The sequence below is a fragment of the Agelaius phoeniceus genome, chromosome 5, assembly GCF_051311805.1.
Source record: "Agelaius phoeniceus isolate bAgePho1 chromosome 5, bAgePho1.hap1, whole genome shotgun sequence".
NCBI classification, from domain to species: Eukaryota; Metazoa; Chordata; class Aves; order Passeriformes; family Icteridae; genus Agelaius; species Agelaius phoeniceus.
Genome location: NC_135269.1, coordinates 15,141,694 through 15,150,034, shown reverse-complemented (window position 1 = coordinate 15,150,034; position 8,341 = coordinate 15,141,694).

Here is an 8,341-nt window from a genome sequence, read left to right as displayed (position 1 = left end):
AATATCCTCTTTGGTTATTTATAACACCAAATGGATGAAATAAAACTGGAAACAAAGTGGTTTCAGATGCTTTCTGCACACATAACTCTCGTGCTACATCCATAGAGAGAGATTAAGATACATTGTTCAAAAAAGGAAGAGGAAAATAAACAAGAGGTGAAAAAAAAATCTTCCTCCTCTAGTCATGCTGCGTAGAGTACCATGTTTTCACAGTTTCCCACTAAGATGTTTTGTCACTATCATTCTCTTTTAAAAATATCCTTACAATAACTTGCACTCACGGGTGTATCTTGCCTCTCAAAGCCACACACAACTATATTTAACCACAGCTTTGAGAAGGACAGGGTGTTCAAGGATCATCACCAAGGTCAGACCAGAAAGCAGTGGCAAAGCTGAGGGCATGTTTAAATGATGCCCACTTGAACATCTATGCTAATAATAATTAGAGTGAAATGAAGTTCGAATTTTCTTTTCCTTTATGCCATTTCCATGGTTCTATCCCAATGATCTTTACTGTGGACTTTCCCCCAGGAAAATCCCTGTTTTAGCACCTGGATTTGTGCTGGTGGCTGGATTTATGATTGCTGTTTTCTCAAAGGGGCCAAAATCCAGCTGCTTTATTCGTGCCGACATTCATATTGGTTTCAGTGGGAGCAATTGCCTGAGGAGGATGAACAGGATTTAACCCAAGGTCAATAAAATTAACAAGAACTTACCTTATGGCCCATAACAACCCTTGTTTCTCTCTGGGCTGGAGAATCTCTGGTAAAACAGGTGCCTAAATATCCTTACTGTACAGCAAGTAAGTAATAAATGAGGCCATGCCCAAGGGCACAGCTGGAATATCTCCTACAGGGCATATGTGGGATGTCCCCTTGGGTCCCAGATCCCTGCACCCCTTCTGAAAATTCCAGCTGGTGCCCAGATGCCTTGGGGCAGGAGAAGTCTAGGCCAGCTCATGGGACATCTTCTGTTCAGTGACAGAAAGGTTTGGGTATGAAACCATGAAATGTGGCCAACATAGGGCAGAGCTGCCTTCTCCCAGCTGTTGGGTATGGAGTAGCTGTGCCACATGTTTTTTTCCAAGGAAAACAAAGACTTTACTTGCCATCTACCCTGGTCACACTGAGACAGGGAGCCTCTCCTTGGCTCCTTGCACACTTAAAGTCATATCCATCTTAGAATCCCACCATTTCTAATCTCTGCAGCAATACATGGCTATTTAGAGAGAAAATTAAGGCTCAAATCCATTGAAAAAACTCCAGGCAGGGATAGTGCTGATTTGAAATTATTAAACTGTGTGTACCAGAGGTTCTTTTGCTGTGGCTAGCTGTCCCTGCAAAATCAAACTCAGATATCTTACATGCTGGGAAGTTTAATAGGGACAGAGAAGAGACGGATGCAGGATTGATCTTCCATACTTATTATCTGAACCAGATTGTGTTTGCTGATTCCACTTGGCATTAACAATCGAGTGTAAAACAGCTGTGAAGGAACTCATAGCAATGACAAATTAAAAGAATTACATTTTTGGAAATTGAAAGATTAAACGAGGACACTGAAATAACACTAAATTTTCTCGAGTAATACATCTTCCAGATGTCACTTGGATTTTCCCAGCAACACAAGAATAATCATTACCCTTTTATGCCCAAAGGCCCTGATTAAGTATGTTCTTAAATTAAGCACATGCTTGAATACCCTTCCTGGATGAGGATGTTTTTTGATTCGAGCCCAGCTAGCATCTCTCATGTGGCACGCAGTTGTAATTTCATGTCCTTTACACAAAATGAGTCATGTTGCACAGCTTTTCCATGGCCAGACACCATCCTCTGTCAAACATTGCCTGCTCTTGTTCCTCTCCTTGCCAGAAAGCAGCGCAGCCCGGGTGACGGTGACAACAAGTCAAAGAGCACACACAGCGCCAGGCGTGGAAGAGGCGAGGTCTGGGCTGCAGCTTTGTGGTGACACAGTCTTTCCTACTGCTTCTCCCAGGGCTGGGGACACACAGAACTGCATGGGACTCCAGAAAGCTGGGATTTTTCCCCACTGCCATCTTTGCCCTGGAAATAGAGCGGGGTTGGCGTGGTTGGGCTGTCAGAGACACCCAGGCGCTCACTCCCACATAATCACATTTATGCTGATATTTCTCCCAGGCATCAGCGCCCCGGCCAAGTGCCAGAGGCAGGGTTGCAGCACACAAATCCAGAGCACCAGAATTATCAAGGAACAAAGGCTTGAACAGGGCTGTCCTCGTTGCCCCAAGTACTGTGGGACATTTGGCTCCCTTTGCCCAAGGAGCAACTCCACAAAGAGCTGCTGACCCAGGGGTCCCCTCGGAGATGCCAGCCCCAGTGTGACAGCTGGAGTTGGGAGGGAGCCAAATGTGCCACAGCCAGCCAAAGGATCACCACTCTCCAAGCCAGTTTGGCTCAGGAGGAGCTAAGACCCTGCCTAACCCTTGCTTCTTGTTCCCCTGATCCCCTCACCCTGAAGGAAGACATGGACTGCAGAGCTGGGCCAAGCACGGCCAAGTAGCCAAAGGTCAGCACAAAGGCTGGGCCAAACTGGGAGGGGGGATTCCCTCTTAAAGCAAATGATGAAAGGTTCTCCCTGAAAAAAGGTTTAAAATCAAGCTGTGATTTCCAAAACCTCATGCCTATTAACAACAGATAATAACAACATGTAGCTCTTGAAAGCACATTTGCATAAAAGACAAGGCCAGTTAGAAATGGGTCCAACACATGCAATCCACGCTGGTTTCTGCCACAGCCACTTTTAAAGTTCAGGTCATCTGGAGGTGAGACTTGTTTTCAACAGGCTCTTCTGAGGCCAGTTCATGTTGTTTTGAGTGTCTGTGGGCTCTGCTGTGAGAGCTGGGTTGTGCCAGGTGACCTCCAGAGGAATCATCCATCCCATAGTACTCTGCATATGCTCCATGTGCCCTTTTGGCATCACTGGGGTAAGACCAAGGTACAGAGCATTTCAGTTTAGCTGGTGACAGATGTGGAAAGAAGTAGAGAACAGGAGTCATTTTATGTCAGGGTACTCCACCCCTGGAGGCCACTTATTTAACAATGCACCTTACTCCCTCCATTGCCTCTGACCATTAAGTAAATCTGTGCATATTAAAAAAAATCAGCTTGGGAGGAAATGGTGTCTTGCAGTCTCCAAAATGATTGTCCTACACCAGTTCAAATTCCTAGACCTTTGCTTTTGCTAAAGCTCCCTTAGATGCCTCATGCCTGGGGCTCCTCATCTCCAGCTGTGCTTCCTTGAATCCAGTGGCTCAGGCATTTTTGGGGGTCTTAACAGTGCTTAAGCTGTCCATAATGATCTGACTGTTTCTGCCTCATCTTCTACTCTTAGGGCAGGTTCTTTGGGGTGGAAGGCACATATTATCACATTTCTGCATGAGGTCTGGAGAGGGTCCTTAGGGGCTACAAGTGATAGTCTCTCAAAACTGGGCTGCAGAAGTAAGAAGCAAGAAGCTGAGATGCTGCACAAAAGCAAAGCTGAGTGCTGCAGCTTGCTCTACACATCACCACGCTCTGGTGAGAATTTTATACCAGCCCAGAAACCTTTGCATCTCCCTGAGCAGGGTTAAGGAGTGTGAAAACCAGGGATGACCAGCTTACAAATGCGCTGTGCCCTTTCCAAAGCCAATCCTCTCTCTCTCCCATGCATATTTGAAGAGGTTATCATCCGTCAAAGTATGTTAATGAGATATTATGGCTGTTAGATCTTCTCACCAGGTGTTAATCACTACCTGGTTAAACAGAGGCAAATCCTCTCAGCCACGCTCTTGCTGAGGATAACAATTAGGTCTGTTCTATGTCTGTGCTCACAGGAATGCATTCACACCCACCCATGCACATGCAGGGCTTAGGATGCTGTTTTAAACCATATACAGAAGTTCCAGGAAATCTGCCTGTGGCTGTACACCAGGACATTGTGGGCAGCAGAGGGAAGGGCAAGGGCTCCTGCTCTCACTTTTCATTAATGAGAGGGATAAAATGAAGGAGCTTCATAGCAGTGGGTGCCAAATGTGCTCAGCTTCTCCCATGCAAGTGGATGTTTTGTAATAAAGTTAGAAAGGCCTTATTTTCAAGAGACACATGAAAAAAACCTGTTTCTGAGCCAGTGTAATGCTACCAGCAGCTGTAATAAGGTGTTCTCTCCAAAGATCCAGGACAAACTTTGTGGAGCATATTCACACGTATCTCATTTCTTGCACTTTTTGGAAGGCAAAGACACTCAGGGCTTTGTTTCTGTGGCTGGCTCAAGGTCTAACACTTGGGCAGTCTCAGTGTGTTAGTCACTGCTCCAGCAGCACTTCCAGGCCTGATGTACTCACAGGCACTGCAGTTGCCTGAAATACAGTTCTGGGTCCTCTGGAAGGCACCAGATGGAATTTTCTGAGAAGTCAGTCTTTCGAAAGTGAGGGGTTGTGACTTTACTCTGACCAGGTCCACCATAAGTGGTGGCTTTTCTCAAAGTCATCTCTGGAGTCCTGAAGCACCTGAGTGCTGGAGCTGATTTCTTCAGCCCAAGTGGCTGCTGACCTTGGTATGGCCAAGATTTGCCTTTACCTCTTGACTGGTTCAAATGTGGACCCCATGATCTTCCTGGAGACAGAAGACCAGAGTGTACTGGGGTTCACCTTTTCCAGTCTCCTCCTGAGCTTGCCTTAGCAACTACAGGGCCCAGTAGATGCTGGGCCATAACCTTCTGCCTCGCAAAGAGTTGGTTACTCACAAAGATCAGTATCCCTTTGCTTCCTGCATTGCTGCATCGATGTAAACCATCTATAAATCATCTCCACAAATGACCAAAGCTGTCTGGTCTTCATCTGAGGTGAAACAGAGGCCTGGGGTCTAGGCTAGAGCTGTGTGACAGATTTGGCACCCTCGACCTCTGCCCACCTCTTCCCTGGAACAGCGCCCTGGCCCTTGTCTCTGCCCTCCACCTGGGCTCAGTTTCCCTCTGAGCAGCAATACCAACATGTTGTAATGTAAGAGGGTTCTTGAGGACACAGACCTCTCTGTGCTGCCAGAATTACTGCATGTGCTCCACCAGATGTTGAAGAATTTTCCCTTCCATCCCAAGTTACCCTGGGTATTATATTTCCCCGGCTTGACATTGTTATGAAATGTCAGAGCTTCGCAACTTGTCTGACTCTCTTTTGCAATGTCCCCAAGGGAACACAACCACTTCCAAAGCAGTGGACGGGTCTGGGAAGCCCTACGGACTTGCACTCTCTTCCCTCCAGAAGAACCTCAACCATCTCTGCAAGATAGGTGAGGCATAGTGGGGTAGGAGGTGAAAGCAAGATGAGCTAAGAGCAGATCTGGAAGGTAGTTTGTGGATTTGTCTGAGGGCTGCCTGGAGACTGCTTTTAGTCCATATTTTTCTGTCCCACAAAAGAGGGAGGAGTGCGTGGTGATATTTCCTGATGACACAGACATGCGAGCCCTTGTCAATACAGAGAGGCCCCAGCCTATCAAACAGGAAGAACTGCGTGACCTCGAGGGTGGGAACAATGGGAATGGGATGAAATTCAATTGTGCCAAATGTAAGGTTTGGCACGTAAGGCTGAAGGGCCAGAGTTTCTCTGGGAAAATAAAACGTCTCAGGTGCCTTGGCTGGTCACAGGATTGCCTTGAAATGGCAGCACAGCATGGCCATAGAGAAAGGTAAATGTGAGAGAGGATGAATCAAGTATTTCCCACAGGGGGCTGAAAAGTATTGGTGATGGAGAACAAGGGCCCTGTGAGGAGGCTGCTCTCAGCTTTATTCATCTCTGTTAGAGAAAGATGAACAGTGACAGGACCAAGTGTAACTGAGGTGCTTGGTGGGGGCTGCAGACCCTGTGTAACACTAGGAAATGCAAAGGGATTGCTTGGCTCTGCCCAACAACATTAGTGCTTAGAGAGGACACGATTGATCTATAAATATCCTGTGTTAAACTTAAAACAATGTTGGCACAAGGACAAATGGATACAAATGGCCATGAGTGCGTTGAGCCTGGGAACCATTCTGGCCACTGAGCAGTGAGGGGGAGGAACAGCAAGGAACAGCTTGTTGTAAGGCACCACAGCATCAATTTTTGAATTGTACCATTTGACATGGGGCTTGAGATCATTCAGTGATGCAGGAAGGGCCTTCCCTTCCAAATCCCCATTATGGGTACACTTTTGGAGCCTTCTTGCTCATATGGGTGCCCTAACTCAACCACAGGAGAAGTCAAGGCTGCCAGTCCCCTGATCAGCTGTGTTAGGGCTTGGCATAATAAAACTCCTAATTTGTTAGTGGCAATTATTTTGATTTCATGCATTTCTTATAGGATAAACTGGAGGCTTACATCAGTAACCAGTTCAGTTTCTTTTTTTTTTTTTTTGTAGTTAATACTTTGTACTTATATAGCATCTTTCATCTTTCAAAGTGCTTTACATACATTAATTATTTAATTCTCCCCGTACCCCCTTTGATCTAGGCAAGTATTATGATGCTCAGTTTACAAATGGGGAAAGCAAACACAGAACAAATCCTTGCTGCCAGGCTCATCCCACCAGGACTGATGCAGCTTTGTGGCTCGAAAAGGCAAGGAAAGGTTCCATGATGTGCACAGGGTCCACAAGCAATCCAGTGGAGGAGGCAGGATGATAACTCTCCTGGATATTCCCTTGTTCCAAACAGGGAGAAGACAGAGAGGCTTCCAGCAAGGGCTGTGTGCAGGGCCACTCATAGTGTGCTGTGTGGATGATACAGGACTAGGAAACTGTGTGCCATGTGCTCCAGAGAAAGACCCAGAATTCAGTTTCATCAGAGCATGCAGAACAAAGCCATCACAGTGGCTAGGTGACCAAGGCCCAAGGAACAGGAATAAATGCACACAGTTAGAAGTAGCTGATGAATAAGAGCTGACATCAATCTGTGTAGACATGCATTCAGTGGAATGATGTGAGTCTTCCCTCTCAGTTAAAAAAAAATAACATCTGATGTATTTTTGATGCTTCTTGTATTGAATGTTTATATCGTTTTTCAGAGTGACTGTCAGAGTCTGATTTGGAGATTCCATTGCTAAATAACGGAGCCATTTTTCTTGCAAATTCACAGAGTGACGTTGTTTGTGTGTTTGGGTTGCTGTGACCATGTCTGGACACTGCAAATGCACTCTGCCTGGTTCTAAAGAGAAGTCTCACATTTCCCCTCTCTTTTTCACCCTTTTTAAAGGACATTTCTGTCTCACAGGGGCAAGCAGTGTAGTTGGTGAGGAAGAACGGGAACCTGGGAACGACACACTTGAGGCCCAGTGCTCATTCTGATGCTGGTTTGGTATCTGACATTGCTGCATCTCAGTGGCCAGTGCCCAGAGTGGGAGTTAAAACACCAGGGTACTGATTTTGACAGGTACTGACTCATTCTGAGGCCAAGAGAATGTCATTTAGAACTAACTTACTGTCCAGCCTTATGGGACAAGGAACTGTGGCCCTGTGCATCCTCCTCCTGGCACGGCAATCACAGCTTGTGTCCAGAGCAGCTCCTGTGCTCCTCTGGCTCAGTCAGCACTATAATATAATGCCCTTTGTGGGGAAAAAAGGGGAAAAGAACCTGAGTTTAGTCACATTTTTCCTGCAGCAAAACTCTTTCCTGTTCCTGCTAGCATTAATTTCTAGAGAGTAAAAATGGCTAAGGTTTTTTAATTTCATGGCCATTTTGATATGCTAAATGGTGCCAAGAGAGTAAGTGCAAAATTAACAGAGTTCAAATCCCCATGGAACATGGAAAATGTAGTTAAAACAGTGCTGCTAAAGATTTTGTAATTAGCAGAAATTATTTTAAAGTGTAGCACTTTTAATTAGCTGTGAATGCCGCTCACTCTGCATCAGTATTACCCACAAAATTGGCTACACCTGAGACAGTTAAACTCCTCACCTGCACAAATCCCTCAGGAACCCACAGGTTACAACTGAGATCCATGGAGCTGTGCACTAACTGCAAGGGAAACTGTGATAATGGAGCAATGCTGAAAGCACAGTCTTCTAACAAGCACAGTAGAGCCGAAGACGCCGTTGCGATGGTCTTGTTGTGTCGCTCCCTCCTGCCAGAGATCCTCTGTGTTTCTTAGATTAATCTCTTCTTATCCATTCCTTAGGACCTGTGTTGAAGCAGGGTTCTCCTCTACCTCATTCTAGCTCATCCCAGCTCACTGCACCCATGGGCTTCCTCAATGTTTGGTAATGGTCCTTAATTCCAGAAAATCTCCTTCTGCAGCTGTGGACTCATCCTTCTCTCCAGGCCCTTTCTCTTCCTTTGGGAAGTGTCAGAGTGTGAGAAG